The 15,020-nt window shown below is 39.9% G+C and overlaps 1 protein-coding gene across 5 annotated transcripts in view; it reads left to right on the top strand.

The window, feature by feature from the left end:
* Positions 1–15,020, top strand: part of Gas2 (growth arrest specific 2) — a 107,910-nt gene that overhangs the window by 18,658 nt on the left and 74,232 nt on the right. The gene's annotated exons all lie outside the window — the stretch shown is intronic.

Here is a 15,020-nt window from a genome sequence, read left to right as displayed (position 1 = left end):
CTTAGTCAAAGCTCTGTCCCATCCATACGATCCTGTTCTTTGTATCTACAGTGGTTTAATGTGGTGTCCCCTACAAGATCCCCTACCTATCCTCAGTAGGTAGTCCTTCTTCAGGAGGTTATGGAATCCCAGGATGTGGAGGCTCACTGGAGGAAGGGCATCACTGAGAGCAGGCCTTGATGTTCAAAGCTTGGACTCACTTCCTATTCCCTCTCTTTCTCCTGCCTGTGGAGACATGTCATCAGCTGCCCCACTCACACACAGGGCAGACTGCCATGCTTTCCCAACTGTGAGGGACTTTATCTCTGCATCAGCCTTGAGCCAGAGCCAACCCTCCCCCTAGAGTGCTCCTGTCAGTCATCTGCGTACAGCACTAGAAAAGCAGCTACTGTGAAATTTTACCTTAAAGCAGATCTTGCTGGTTCCTACCTAGTGACCTCTAACCCACGCCCAGGTGACACGTGGAGTGTACTCTGACTGTCACATTACATTTTCCAGATTTTGGCATTCTTTCTCCACTATAACACCAACTAATGTCACCGAGTTTGTGCCAGCTTCCATTCTGCATGGCTATTAGCTAGTCTAGGGAGGGCCTGTGGGCCATCACTGGCACTTGGAAGGGCAGTGCTCTCAGGGCAGCCCATTGCTCAGTCATAGTTCACTGCTCTTCTGATTGTACAGCCACTGCTTTTGTTTCCAGACTTGCAGTCTTGGATCTCATTCGTAGGGACAGAAAGACTCTCGGGGGTGCTTGAGGGTCTAAGTGTGTGTTGAGGGTGTGTTACTCACTTGCCAGGAACTTTTGGGTCTTGCTGTGAGATGGAATATAATCCATTCCTCGCCACATTGCAGCGTTTTGACACCTGTGAGCTTGTCATCTCTGGCCTAAAATGTAGGATCTTAGATCTGTGTCTAGCTAAGACATTTAAGGACAGGAAATGGCAATATAATGAATGCCCTCTTCTTATCTGGGTCAGGAGAGTGGCAGTAGTGAGCATGCCTCCTAGTACCTTCCTGCTCCCTGAAACTGAGTTCCATGTCTTCCTGTCTGTGTGCTGCTCTCCAATAGAAATGTTAGGACAAGACCTAGTTTTGGTTCGAGGCATGTTCAGCCTGCAGCCAGAATAGCCGTGAATATGACCTAACACAAAGTCATATTTTTTTCTTATACCTTTTCCATAATTGATCCTGATTGCCCTATAAAATAGTAAGAGATGGGAATGTGAGAAGGCTATTTCTTTTTCGGGTCCCCAATTAGCCATCTACCCAATCACCATTTAACAATCAAGATAAGAGGAGTGTAAGAACACAGGCGAGAGCCCGAGAACTCCTCTGCTCAGGTCAGTGTGTGACACTGTTGTCTACTCTCTGAGAATGTGATCTTATTGCCTAATGGTAGCTGACCAGGGAATATGTAGCCTAGCCAGGCTCCCATTTTATCAACATTAGCAATTCAGAATGCTATCAGCTGTCAGTATTCAGTAGCTGTGATCCTCTCCCAGAAAAAAAGGGGAGAAAAGGACTGATATTGGCTGGCAACTACAGCTGCCCTAGAAAGCTGCCGATGGATGCAGGTTTATGTGAATCTACTAGGAAAGGACAGCCTCTCAGGAGGAGACACCAGTCTTATCACAGATGGTGTTTGTTGTTTGATAGTGTAAATAACTTCCAGTAAAAACATGTGGAATAGAAAATGAAGCAAATTAACGCTTCTAAAAACTTAAAAATTCAAATCCATTATGAATTGGAAGACTGTTAAATATGTACAAGCTCCCAAATGCATGTACAAGAGACTTACACACAATCATACATATGCACGTGTATGTAAAAATGTGCATGCAGACAGACACACAGGCCAATACAAGCACATGCACTGCCCACCCCTCCCCCCCAGAAAACATAGACACACACACACGCACACAAGCAGGAACGTGAGCACACACATGCACACAATTCTTCTGTATAACCTCTCAGCATTAGTAGAGTTTGCTCCTTAGCAGGAAATAAATCTACCAAATTTTTCCACAATGACATCATCTCTTCAGCCTCAGGCCCACTTCCTGCCTTAACCACATTCAGGCCCATTGGCAAGAGAATCGAGTATTTCCATGATATCCGATAGCACTAATTTTAGTCATTGCTTTCAAGGCAGGAGAATGTAGAATACGGTGTCAAGAAAAATAACTCTCCCCATATGGAAAATGGGAAATTAATTGTTTGAAAATGAGCTGTTTCTAAATGCTTTGGAGATATTCAAGGCATTTGAACAAATCAATAGTGACTTTGCAAGTTATTTTGTAAAAAGAGGAACAGTCAGGTTTTTAAAATGACAGCCTTTTGCAAGGAGCTGAAAATTAAGAAAAAGCGGTATTTCTTCATTTACAGGTGTCTGGGGACATCTGGGTAATTTAAAATGTGAGTGCCCGTGCTATTTCTGTGTGTGTGGCCCAGGAAAGGCCTCTGCTGCATCACAGAGCCGCACGGTATTTTCAGATGAGGTAATTTACAATGTAGAGCTTCCAGCGCTTTCCTGAGTTCTCTGGGGCTGTTGTGTGAATGCTTCCTTTGTTTCAGTCCGCAGTTTGGATGTGCATTCTATATCATGCAAGAAGCTGTCTGGGATGTGTTTTGTGCTGGCATTATTTCACTGGTCATGTCTAATTTCACACCAGCACAGCCTGCCTGTCTGCTGGATATATTGAAATCATTGCCCCACATTAAAAGTAAATAATAGAGTGATACATTGAAGCCAGTGGGTGACTTCAAGAAAATTGGCTCAGTCATGACTTCTAATAAAGAATGAAATCCTCCAGGTGTAGAGGAAGAAAAGAACCTTATGCTGGGGATGACTGCAGGAACTATGTACTCTGTGTCCCATCGAGTGAGGGATGCCCAAGTCTTCCTTCAGATCCTTCCTGTATCGTGCTTCTGACCGTGGCTGGAGTCCAAATTCTCTTGGGATGTTGTTTTTAAATTCATGAAATAAAACCAGCACAAACAGCACAAGCCAAACCAATTTATTAAAATAGATCCTAGAAGTGGAAACTGTCTTCACAACAATAAAAATAAACATGAAACACAACAGAAGCAGCAAGCTTGCCTCTTAAAGCCTTTTAATCTACAGTTTTAAAGTTGAGCAGTATGTCATATTTTCAAATGTCTGCTCCTGTGCAAACAAACCCCACATCTTCACTTGACGAGAAAGCACGTTTTTTTTTTTTTCTTTTTACACTGGTGAGTAAACTTTCGTTAGAGCTTAGTAAAGCAAAGGCAGTTTTGCTCATCTCCAATTGAGGGTCGTCCCAGTGCACACTGGGAATATTTGTCCATGATTCTATCTGATGTGCAGTGCTGCTAGAATATTATGTCAGACAGAGTTTACAGAATAAAGGAGAACAGTTAGAGATTTATAGGATGAAATACAAATTTAGAAATTTTAACTATCATAAGTATGCAAATATATATGAATGTGTGAACATATATGTGCATTGTGCATTCATATTTATGCATATTTATATGTATATGCACATGTATGTGAATATGTATGTAAATGTACTTATGTGTATATATGGATGCATGTGTTTATGTATTTAATGTACGTATATATGTATATGTGCGTATGTGTACATTTGTGTACTTGTGAGTATATATGTGTGTATAAATATATTTACATATGTCTCTATATAAGTGTATATGTATATATGTGTATGTGTCAACATAGAGACTGTGCTTCTCCAATATGAAATGGAGCATTCCACACTGATACGATGTCATAGGGGAAAAAGACCCCACATATATCCGTAGGTCATAATCAGTCAGCAGGAGCCCTGAAGATAAAGAATAAAATCGCAACTACAAAGTGTAATTGTATTTCTTTTTACTCTTTGGGCTCTCAAAAGAATACACAGAGACTTATTCTTACTTATGAATGTCCGACCTTAGCTTGCTTATTTTTAGCCAGCTTTTCCAACTTAAATCAACCTGTTCCTCTTCTTGTTTGTTTTGCCTCTGGATTTTTTTGCCTTTCTTTATTTTGTATATCTTTTTTCCCCCTTCTTACTCAGTGGCTGGCTATGTGGCTAGATTGCTGGCCCCTGCAGTCCTCTTCTCCTTCTTTTCTTTCAAGCCTAGATTTCTCTTCCTATTTATTCTCTCCGCCTGGCAGCTGCACCTATTCTTCTTCTGCCTAGTCATTTGCCTTTCAGCTCTTTATTAGACCAATCAGGTGCTTTTGACAGGCAAAGTTTTACAGGGTTTAACAAATTACAGTTTAACAGCTTTACAGAGCTAAACAAATACAACATAATAAATACAACACATCTTTGCATCATTAAACAAATGCTCCACAGCATAAACAAATGTACCACATCTTAAACTAATATTCCACAGCAGCAAAGACTGTGTATAAGGTGTGTATGGAACATGGATGCACAAAAACCTCTCATATCTGAATATATCCAGAAATCTAAGAAAATCCGAACCACAACAGCCCTAAGCTTTCTGAGCAATGATATCTTCATGTTTGTGTGTGCATGTGTGTGTGTGTGAGCACATGTGTGCCTGTGTATATGCATGCATATTTGTGTGCAAAGAGTGCTTGTGTGGGTGTGTGCACATATGATCATAAGTGTACTTGTGTATGAGCATTCATGCATAAGTGTGTGCATGTGTGAGTATGTATGTATGTATGTGTGAATGTGTATGTAGATTGATTAATGGAAATTATGACTGGGAATTAAATTGTGTGTTGTTCTATATTCTCATGGTTTCCACTTTGAAGGGAAGTCTAAGTTTACTCTCCTCACACTTGGTACCTTGTGCTCTGATACAATAAACAAATATTTCTCAACTGGCTATTCCGTCAGATGCTGATCTGACCATCAGGTTATTTAACACTGAAGTCAGCCCACATCACTTTGTTGATCTCTAGCAGAGTCCTCACTGCTTAGAGACAAGCCAAAGTCTTTACCAACACTGGAGCATTTCATGCCCTGATCACCACCTGCCCACTGGATCATATTCCTGTGACCTCCTCTACTCCCCCTCGCTCCACCAAGGTGGCCTTCCCCTTTAGTAAATTCATCAGAGCATTTTTTCAATGGATCTTCTGTCTTCCTAAGGTTTCACCCCTCAGGGAAATGAGACTTCCTTCTCACTCTGCAGACACTGTCCCTTGGACTAGGTCTTCCTGAATGGGGAACCTGTCCTATACCACCTTTCAAAGATGCTTTGCAGCTGAAAGCATTTAAGTGTTAATTATGTACAAAAATTTATAAGTGAATTATTATCAAAATATTGATAAGTGTGATACAGTCTTGTTACAAATGACACTGTGTGGAGGATGGACTGGAATGAATTGTTCAGGCAAGGTAAGAAATAACAGCCACACAATGTTAGGTTTTGACAGCAGAACTAGAAGGTAAGTGGCTTCTGCATGACCCTGAGACCAGGTGGGCATGCAGCAACCTGGAATTGAATTGTATACTGTGAAAATCAGAGATTAGTCCAGTGTTTTGGCCTTGGGGAAACAAATGAATAAAGATGTCTTGGTTTGCAATTGGAAAGGCGGGTGAAGTACAAGACTGGGGATAGATCATAGATTAGCATGCCCATGCAAAGTGTTCCTGGGTGCCCCAGGGATATGACCTGTGGCTTCCTCTCATATCACAAATTTGCTTACTGATGGAAGAAATGTACAAGCAAAGGAGTAAAGGAGTTTTTCTGCTATTTAGTGTTGTTGTGGAGAGTGCATGAGGCAGCTTTTTGCCCATGACGTGGTGAAGCTGGCAAGCTATTGCACTTCAGAAGGCTAATCTTATAGCAGTGTGCAGAAACCCAACCCACCTAACACAGAAATGGAGGGACATTTTGTAATCTGTACATTTTTCTGATGCCTGAAACATTAAAGAGTGTCAGTACTCCAGTGAGCTGGAGTGATGACTCGGTAATGACAGACAGAAAGCATAAAGGAGTAATCAGAACTGCTGGAACTGATTTTATCTGTGTGTGTGCAGGGTGTGTACCCCTCTCCCTCTCTCTCTCTCTCTCTCTCTCTCTCTGTGTGTGTGTGTGTGTGTGCATACATGCCGGGTGTGTATGTGTTTCTCTCTCTCCCTCTCCGTGTGTACTTGTGTGTGCAGGGTATGTATGTGTTTCTTTCTCTCTGTCTCTGTCTCTCTCCCTCTCTCTCTTCTCTCTGTCTCTGTCTCTGTCTCTCTCTCTCTGTGTGTGTGTGTGTGTGTGTGTGTATGTGTGTGTGTGCGCGTGCGCACGCGCGTGTCTTTTAGCTATTTAGCTGTAGGCACATCCTGTTTATGTGTCAGTTTCTTGTATGTTCTTTTGGCAGGTTTTATACCAGGTGCTGGGATAAAGTTCAGAACCATTCTGAATTTATCCCATTCCTCTCAAATCTTATGGTCTGGAGAGAAAGTCAGTGGACTGCAAAAAGCTTGCAGGTATAATGTGGATATTTTTCCTCAACTGAAAGTAAACCTGAAAAGGTTACATTGTGTATGACACTTGACCTGAGGCCAACATTTAGGTGAACAGTAGGTGTGTTGGTGGCTGAGAGAAGGACTGTCAGAACAGCCTGTAGTGAGAGGCAGCAAGCAGAGAATGGAGGTCTGGGAACAGACCCAGCGTGGCTGTGAGAGAGATGGAAGGCAGGGTGGTAGAGAAAACCTTCTCCTAGTGGGCGGGGCCAGGCAAGCTGTGGAAACCTTCTGGAAAGGTTTGCTTTTGTACCATGTGCACTAGGGAGTCACTGAAGATTTTAAGCATGAGAAACAATCTGATTTGCCCTTCGAAAACCTCCCTCTGATTAGAAATAAGGGATTAATATACAACATAACAGAAGAAGTCAGAAGGAAGAAGCAAATTATAATTATTGTAAACAGAAAACATTTGTTTGAAAGTTCATTTTTTCTTCGCTATATGTTAGCTTATTATGGTGATTACAGACTTGATAGTATTAATAATACTTAATCCTTATTATGTATTTTGTAATTGGCCCTGAGTGTAGACATGTACATGGTAAAAATATCATTATTGAAAATAAGTTTTAATATGGGAATTACAATAGTACCCTTCATGCTATCTCATTTAATCCTCAATACAAGTGTTGGACCCTAGTTTTAAAAGGTTAGATTAAATATCCGTTCTTGGTTCCATCTAGTTGATTGATGGGCCCATGTTGTATGCCTCCAAAATATTCTGCAATGCATTGAAATTAGAAAATTAAGGAATACACAGGGGACAACACAGCCTGTGTTGAGCGTGTTTGAGAATTTACTAGCCTCACTAATATGCACTGGCTGCAGAGCCCAGCCCCAGAAGAGCTGTGAACTGCTGAGGATGGAATTCTGTTTTGAGTGCTTTGAGATGGGTGCTGAGAAGAGACCTTTACAAAAGCAATAGGACTACTGACTGTTAACTCAGAATTTGTTACCAATATTTATAAATGATTGCATCTAAGAGCATGCACAGTGGGAAATGAGAAATTTAATATCTTTTTAAGGGAATTTTATAGCCTATGTCTTTAATTCTGTATTTGGAAGAATGACAGGAAATAGATGTATATTATTCATGAAAACACTTAAAAACTGCCAATTATTTGCCTTGTTCATCATAATTAATGATTATTTGTTCTGTTGAGAGCCCAGGGAGCTGCCACTCAGGTATCCAAACTCCTTCTCTGAGTAACTGCCGTGTTCCACGTGTGTCTCACAATGCAGTCTCAGTGACCTCCCCTTGACGTATGAGTTTTCCAAAGGTAGTGAAGAAAGAAATGTCTGTTTTTTATAGGTTATTTTAAAAATGCTTTTATCTTTCAGTCTGTTCTTGGGAAAAATAGTACTTTATCTTCTAAAACTTACTTGTATTTGAGATGCTTCTGAGTTTCAAATCATAAACCCCTTTCTTATTCTGCATTATGCACAGAGACTGTCAACTGGCAGCCTCGTGCTCCTGTCCACACACTCAATTGTTCAGGGCATTTTTACATTAAAATGTCCTGCATTTTCTGATGCCCCTCTAAACTTAGAAACTTACTGGGGCTATAGTTCCCTGTGGGTACAGTGAGTTATAGGAATGAAAAGGGCTACTCTCCTGGATATTGGGTGAGCCTCCACTTCCCAGGGTCACCCCGTCCTCCTAGCACCTCAGAGCCAGCCATTCCCATCTTTTTCTTTATGTATTCACCTCAGCCTCTGCAAGCCCATCAGGAGCTTGTGACCCTGGCTGAGCACCCAAATTTTATAAATATTTGCTGGGCATGAAGACCTTTTGTTTTCTTCCTGGTCAGCGTTTCCATCATGCCGTGTCCTCATTTTCCAATGCCCAGCTTGCCCAAGTTTGTCCGGTGTTTCTCTGGAATGCACTGACCTCTGATGCTCTTGTGGTCATTGAGCTCTGTAAGGGGCTGATCATCAGGAAGATGTTTCTCTACTGATGCTCCAACAGCCTCTTCCCAGAGCTAGGCACGGAACTTTCAGGACCCGGAGAGCTGAGTTTAAGCCATGGCTTGCATGTCTGTTTTAATTCTTCCAGTACCATCTGAATCTTGACTCCTCAGCAAGAGTGACAAGTAGAAAGAACCTTGGTCATATCTGTTTGTCCTTCATTCCTCACCAGGGAAAGTGACAGCTATCACAGAGCTGGGGTTTGGTAAGGATAAGCTGAGCTAAATTAGATTAAATGTCTACTGAGGTTTTTTTAAAGTAGCTTCCTCAATGAACTGGACTTTAAGTTCAGAGTTAAACTTCCAGAGCTTTTAAACTGATCTCTTGATCCATATATAAGCAGTGGGAAGAACAGAAGGATTTTTACAGAAAGCTCTTGGATAAGGAGTCCCATGTGAGTGCATGGTGTAAACACATTGAAAGAGCAGGTGTATGCCTTTAGTTCCAACACCTGGGAGACAGAGGCAGGCAGGTGTCTGTGAGTTCAAGGCTAACCTGATCTACATAGTATGTTCCAGGAGAGCCAGGTCTACAGAATAGAAATACCCTGCTTCAAGAAATCAAATTGAAAGAATGCACTCATGCCAAAGTATATATAATTGTTTTCTTTGATTATTATTGTCAGATCTATCTGTCTGTCTGTCTGTCTGTCTGTCTATATTTATATCTATATATATCCTGCTGCATCCAAACCAACAAATCAAAACAAAACAAAAAACAACTGTGTTTTTCTCCTTTGGAAAGTATCTTTTGCTTCTTAAGAAACAACATAAAACATAGAAATAATTATTTTTAGCTTTACTGAGGCAAAATGGCACATATTTGTGACTTATACAGTATGGATGTGTGTACACACTGAATTTTAAAATCAATATGATGAGCATAACCATCATAATCCTTTCTGCAGCAAGAACATGGCAGATCCTTTCTCTTGATGGTTTTCAAATGTATAGCCCATTAGTGAGCATGTCAGCTTATCAGTTCTATTTCTTGTACTTTCTGTTCTTTAAGTCATGTCTCCCATTCTCACCCTCCCTCCCCCGAAGCCACTAGGGTCCTGTTTTCTACTTTCTGCTTGAAGAGTTTGGCTGCTACAGATTATAAACATTACAGATGTTTTGGGTGTAAATTAATATTCCGTGTTAAGCTTATCAGGGTGGTGCCTCTGTTTTCACCGTGATTCTTCATTGACACATTTTCACCAGCACACAAGATCACTAGAGTCCACTCTTCTGGTTGCACATTCAACATATGAATTCTGACAGCATATAAGGACGGGTGTCCATCAACCCTACAGAATAGTCTCACTGACCTTAGGATCCTAAGATTTTCCCCATGCCCACTGTTCCAGATTTTTTTTAAATAATAAATTTCATTGGTACACATGCATGTATCAATGTAAGTGTATACACACATGTCTGTATGAATGTGTGCACATATGTATGTTTGGGTACTCAAGGGAAGAAGAGGTCATCAGATCCCCTGGAACTGGAGTTAGAGACGATTGGAAGCTTTCAGATGTCTTCATGATTCATCAGCAGGTACCCTGTCCAGCCTCCCAGATATATTTTCATTGTCTTCCTAGGCTTGCCTGTTACAGATTGTGACGTAGCTGAGTAAGTTAGCATGTGCTTCTCCACGACTTATTTCTGCTAATCACTGGTTAATATTTTGTTGTCCTGCCATACAACCACTTCATTTCCTACCTCAGCTCCTGAAGCCATTTGGTTGCTTCCTTGTTACTAATTATGAATGAGCTTCTGTAGCTCCAGGGCAGGGCTTCAGCAGACAGAGGTTACTAACTCACCAATACTCTTTTAGTGCCCACTGTCTATCTCTCTTTTAAGTGTGGCGTTTGATTCTAGATTTGATCTTAATTTCTATCACTTTATGTAATAACAGAGGTTTTTTCCAAGTAACTAAAAGGGATCATGTAAATATTTAACTCTAATTTTTAATATTTTATTAGTTCTTTAGCAATTTTCTTACACTGTGTTTTGATCATATTTACCCAACCCCTCCCTTTTGCTCCCCACAGATCTACCTCCCTATCCTCCAACTTTGAGATTTCCATTTTTTTAATTCATAACTCTTGGATTCCAGTTTGTTTTGTTCATATACTTCTTGCTGTGGGACCTTACACTGGAGTGTGGTGGACCTTCTAAGCAGTTATCCTCAGGATTTCGTAAGATGAAAGTTATAGCAAGCCTATGCTGTCAGAAAGCTCCATATTTTTTTTTGTCATTGAGTATTCTTGTGATATCACAACCTGATGGCCATAACAGAATTAGCATCACCAGCCAGATCTCTATCATGTGAAATTTGTCTAGGAGAGAAAGTAAAGGTTCCATTTAGAATTCCAGCTTGAAGCTTTCAGTTGCTTCTGTATTAAATTGATGTTGAAGTACAAGGTCCTATTACTGAGTTTTAAGAAAGATGTAATGGCAAAATAATTAAGTTTCCTCTTTAATTTTAATCTTAAAGAACGTATTTCACCCCTTTAAAAATGGTGGGGTTTTTTAGGTTTATTTATTATTTATGTGTATGTGCCTGTGTAAGTTTATGTGCACCAAATACATGCAGTGCTCAGAAAGGCCATAAGAAGGTATTGGATCCTCTGGAACTGTAGTTCTAGGTGGTAGGATCTGTCTGATATGGGTGCTTTGAACTAAACCTGGGTCCTCTCCGAGAGCAATAAGTGCTCCTGATCTCTGAGCTGTTACATTTATTTGTTTATTGTATATATATATAAGCGTGGGTGTGCATATGCTACTATCCATGTGAGAAGGGCAGAGAACAACCTTCTCCCATCAGCTGGTCATGTGCGACTTGGGCATCATCACAGCTCGTGGCCAGTGTCTTTACCACCTGAACCGTCTTGCCAGACCTCATTTTCATCCTTTCTAAAATGACATGGTGTTTGAATTTACACACTTTGATACTCTAAATGTAAGCAAAAAAATTTTTACTGAGAGAGATTACTTTTCAATAAAGTATACAGGGAATCAGAGAGCAACAGGGATTCAAATGGAAAAGTTATTTCCACTGTGGAAAAAGTGACTTCATTGCCTATATATTTGAACAGCACACTCTACATACCTTTTGGAAAAGAAACAATATTACTTCTTGGCCAGTACCACATCATCGTCTGCTTTATATCTGAAATGTCTACTTGATGTAATTAAGAATAGGAGTCTGCCTTGAGCTTTTGTGAACAAAAAACTTACTTAAACTGCCTGAATTAAAGTTTCAGTTAACAATGTAAAGGAAATTAAAAATAGCAATTTCTTAGTGCTTTTGATTGACTTTCCCTTTTAATATGTGGAACAGGTGACAGATGGTATGTAATTCTTTAACCTTTCTTGGCCCTAACTTGGGAAATACCACATGCTGAACTACACTGGGCTCAAATCAAATTTGATCTATCATTGAATAGTTGAAGCTTGTGGATGTGAAACTGGGTGATGTAGTTTGAACTGTGGACAAGCTCAGCTTCTTCATCCCGAAGATGGAGAGGCTGTGTATTAGTCAGTCACTCAACGCAAGGTGCTGCGCATTGACACTTTAGTACAGAGCCATATGTAAACATAGATTGTGTGCCTCCACTGTGATAGACACTGTAGACTCTGGGTTACTCCTTCTTAATGCCACCCTGTGTCAATAGTGAACCTGTCCCTCCTGTGCGTGACCTCTGTGGGCAGTGTTCCACTGGACAAGATCCTGCCCGCCCCATGTATGGGCTATACACGCTATGCCGTAGAGTAGCCACAATCTTCCCTTTGAAGCTTAAGCACACTGACACTGGAACAATTCCATTTTTATGTTGTGTGTTCATACTTCAAGTAAAATCCTTGACCTGTACCATTGAATATCTTTATTATACATGGGAAACACTCTGTTTGAAAAGGGTTCGAATGCATGGAGATATTATTTTTCTTTTGAAGGAAAGTAGACAAGTATCAAATACATTTTATGAAACATCAGATAAAGGCTTTGCTTTTACATCTAATCTGCTATTCAATATAATGACCATTATCCTCATGTGCCTATTAGAATTAGTTTAGCAAAATTTAAAAATTAATTGATTCTCTTGCCACACTCACAACACTCAGAATCCTGTTTAATCACCCAACCTCTTCTCCAAGGGTAATTACCCTCCAATTTGATGCATATTTTCTTGACATATTTATAATTTTTATTTCACAAATATACAATTAATAATGTTTTATATGAAATTTAGACTATGCCTAGGTCATCTATGCAAACCTACACAAGTCATAGTACATACATGTAAATTACTTTCTGTCTAAGGATATGTTCTGATCACATTTATGCCTCAGTAGATATATGTTTTATTCCTTTGAAATGATCATATGAACTCCATTGCATTTATGTACTCTTGTTACCCCACTAGCTCTCTCCTGATATATTCTTATTTCTATTTTCCTACTTAGTCAATAGTATATATTCTTAGAACTAAATTGCTGGATTTAAAGACGCGTATTTTGATTTTATACTTAAAATACTAATAGATGTTCCTGAATAGTTTATAAAGGAAACATTACATGGTGCTATATATGATTAGTTTTGAGACTCATGTGGAGGCATTTCTTTCAAAACCCTTGCTGATACCTGAACTAGATCAGTTAACGAGATATTACTTATTATGTAGTAAAAAGCAACAAATGGTTATAAGGTTGTGGGGTAGGGAGAAAGAACAGTATACTGTGTTAGTGCTAAATGTAAGTCAGTCCAATTACTATGGAGAGCAGTAAGGAAATTCCTCATAAAAATAAAATTGAACACTCAAATCGTCCAGGGTTTGTGCTGGAAGGAGTCAGTCAGCATAGCACACAGGTGGCCATGCACCCTGGCTTGTTGTATTAGCATTCGTAGCAGCCAGACCAGGGATTCCGCATAGGTGTCCACCATGGGCATGAAGGAGTGATTAAAGAAAATGTGGTATACACTGCACAGTGAAGAATTAGACGTAGAGAAGAGTGGATTATATCATTTTCAGGGAAGCGGGTAGAATTGAAGAGCAGTGGTATTAAGCAAAATAAGCCAGACTCAGAAAGATACATATTACATGTGTGGTGTCCAGATTTTAAAGAAGATGTGAAAGTAGAAAAAATGTTAAAGATGAGAAAGCAAACTCAGGGAAGGGGGAATAGGATGATGCCTGATGTGAATATGGTCAAGTGTGTTGTGCACATGTATGAAGATGTCACAGCAAAACTCAATATTTTGTATGATTAACACACAATAATGAAAAGCAAAGTTATTGCCATGTAGGAAGCCTCACATATAATACATATTAATATATGTACGTATAGTTTAGTATGACAGTGGTGCCTAAGACATAGGCATACTTGTATGTTCATGTAAAATTGCCAGTGGTGTGATTCTGTGTCAGCTTTAATCTGCATTGGAAAGATGTGCCTCTCAGGTAGCAGGCCCTGCCAGGCTACAGCAACAGACATTTTTTGTTTGTTTATTTTTGTTTTTTCAAGACAGGGTTTCTTTATAGCTTTGGAGCCTATCTTGGAACCATCTCTAGTAGACTAGTCTGGCCTCGAACTCACAGAGATCCTCCTGCCTCTGCCTCCTGACTGCTGGGATTAAAGGCGTGCGTCATGCAACAGACATTTTTATTATAGCCATGGAGCCTCTTGATGTAAAGAACTGTGTGGACTTCACTAACTCGGTCAGGCCACTGTTTCATGTTGTTACACTGTCCTGTAAATGAACTAAGCAATCCATGTACATTGCTTATTCTGAGAGTAGAGGCCACACCTGTCTCAGAGTCTAAATGACAAAATATTCTCCCCGAGTCTTTTTGCTCTTTCAGCAAGGTCACAGTAGCTCACATACTCCTTGGCTTTGTGTAGTGTTTGGAAACTGGTTCTGCTCTGTGAAAGGAAGAGTCTGTTATACTTGCCAGAGTGCCAAGCAGCAAGTTCTGGCTAAGATTTCTGGGAAAAATGTTAGCAGGATTGTCTCCTCAGTTCACAAGCACTCATATCCTAAGGAAATCCTTTTTTGTCAAAAGTGACACAACATGGAATGTAAATAGCCCCTTTGAGCTCAGACATGAATTAGTTCCACATGGTCAAGCTATAGTATTTGTCTAAAAGAAAGAAGCTAGAAGGATTTCTACACTTGTTATCTCTAAAGACTTCAAGTATATCTTCTTGGTACCAATGTGGAGAGGTGTGAGGTAGAGATCTCTTCTGCCTTTTGGGTTTAGTTCTTACACACTTTCTTTGTTTTGTGAACTGGATGCTATTTCTGCATGCATCATAGGATACATGCATCTCATTTGTATATTGATATGTAAAATACATTTTATACACTTTGTGAGAAAACTGATAGATTATTTAGAAGAAAAAGAAAAATTTGTCCATGTTAGGAAAAGGGCTTCTGTGCATTCACAGTGAGTGTTCCTGAGATGAGGGTGTGTGACACCTGCATAGACTTCTTTCTCCTGAGTTTTCATAACCTTACATTCTTTTCCTTTGTTTTTCACAAACATATTTATCAGCACAAGATAAATTCCAA

This window comes from Arvicola amphibius, chromosome 12 (genome assembly GCF_903992535.2).
Source record: "Arvicola amphibius chromosome 12, mArvAmp1.2, whole genome shotgun sequence".
Classification (NCBI taxonomy): domain Eukaryota; kingdom Metazoa; phylum Chordata; class Mammalia; order Rodentia; family Cricetidae; genus Arvicola; species Arvicola amphibius.
Note: the sequence above shows the minus strand (reverse complement) of the source record. Positions and strands in the feature narration are given on the sequence as shown.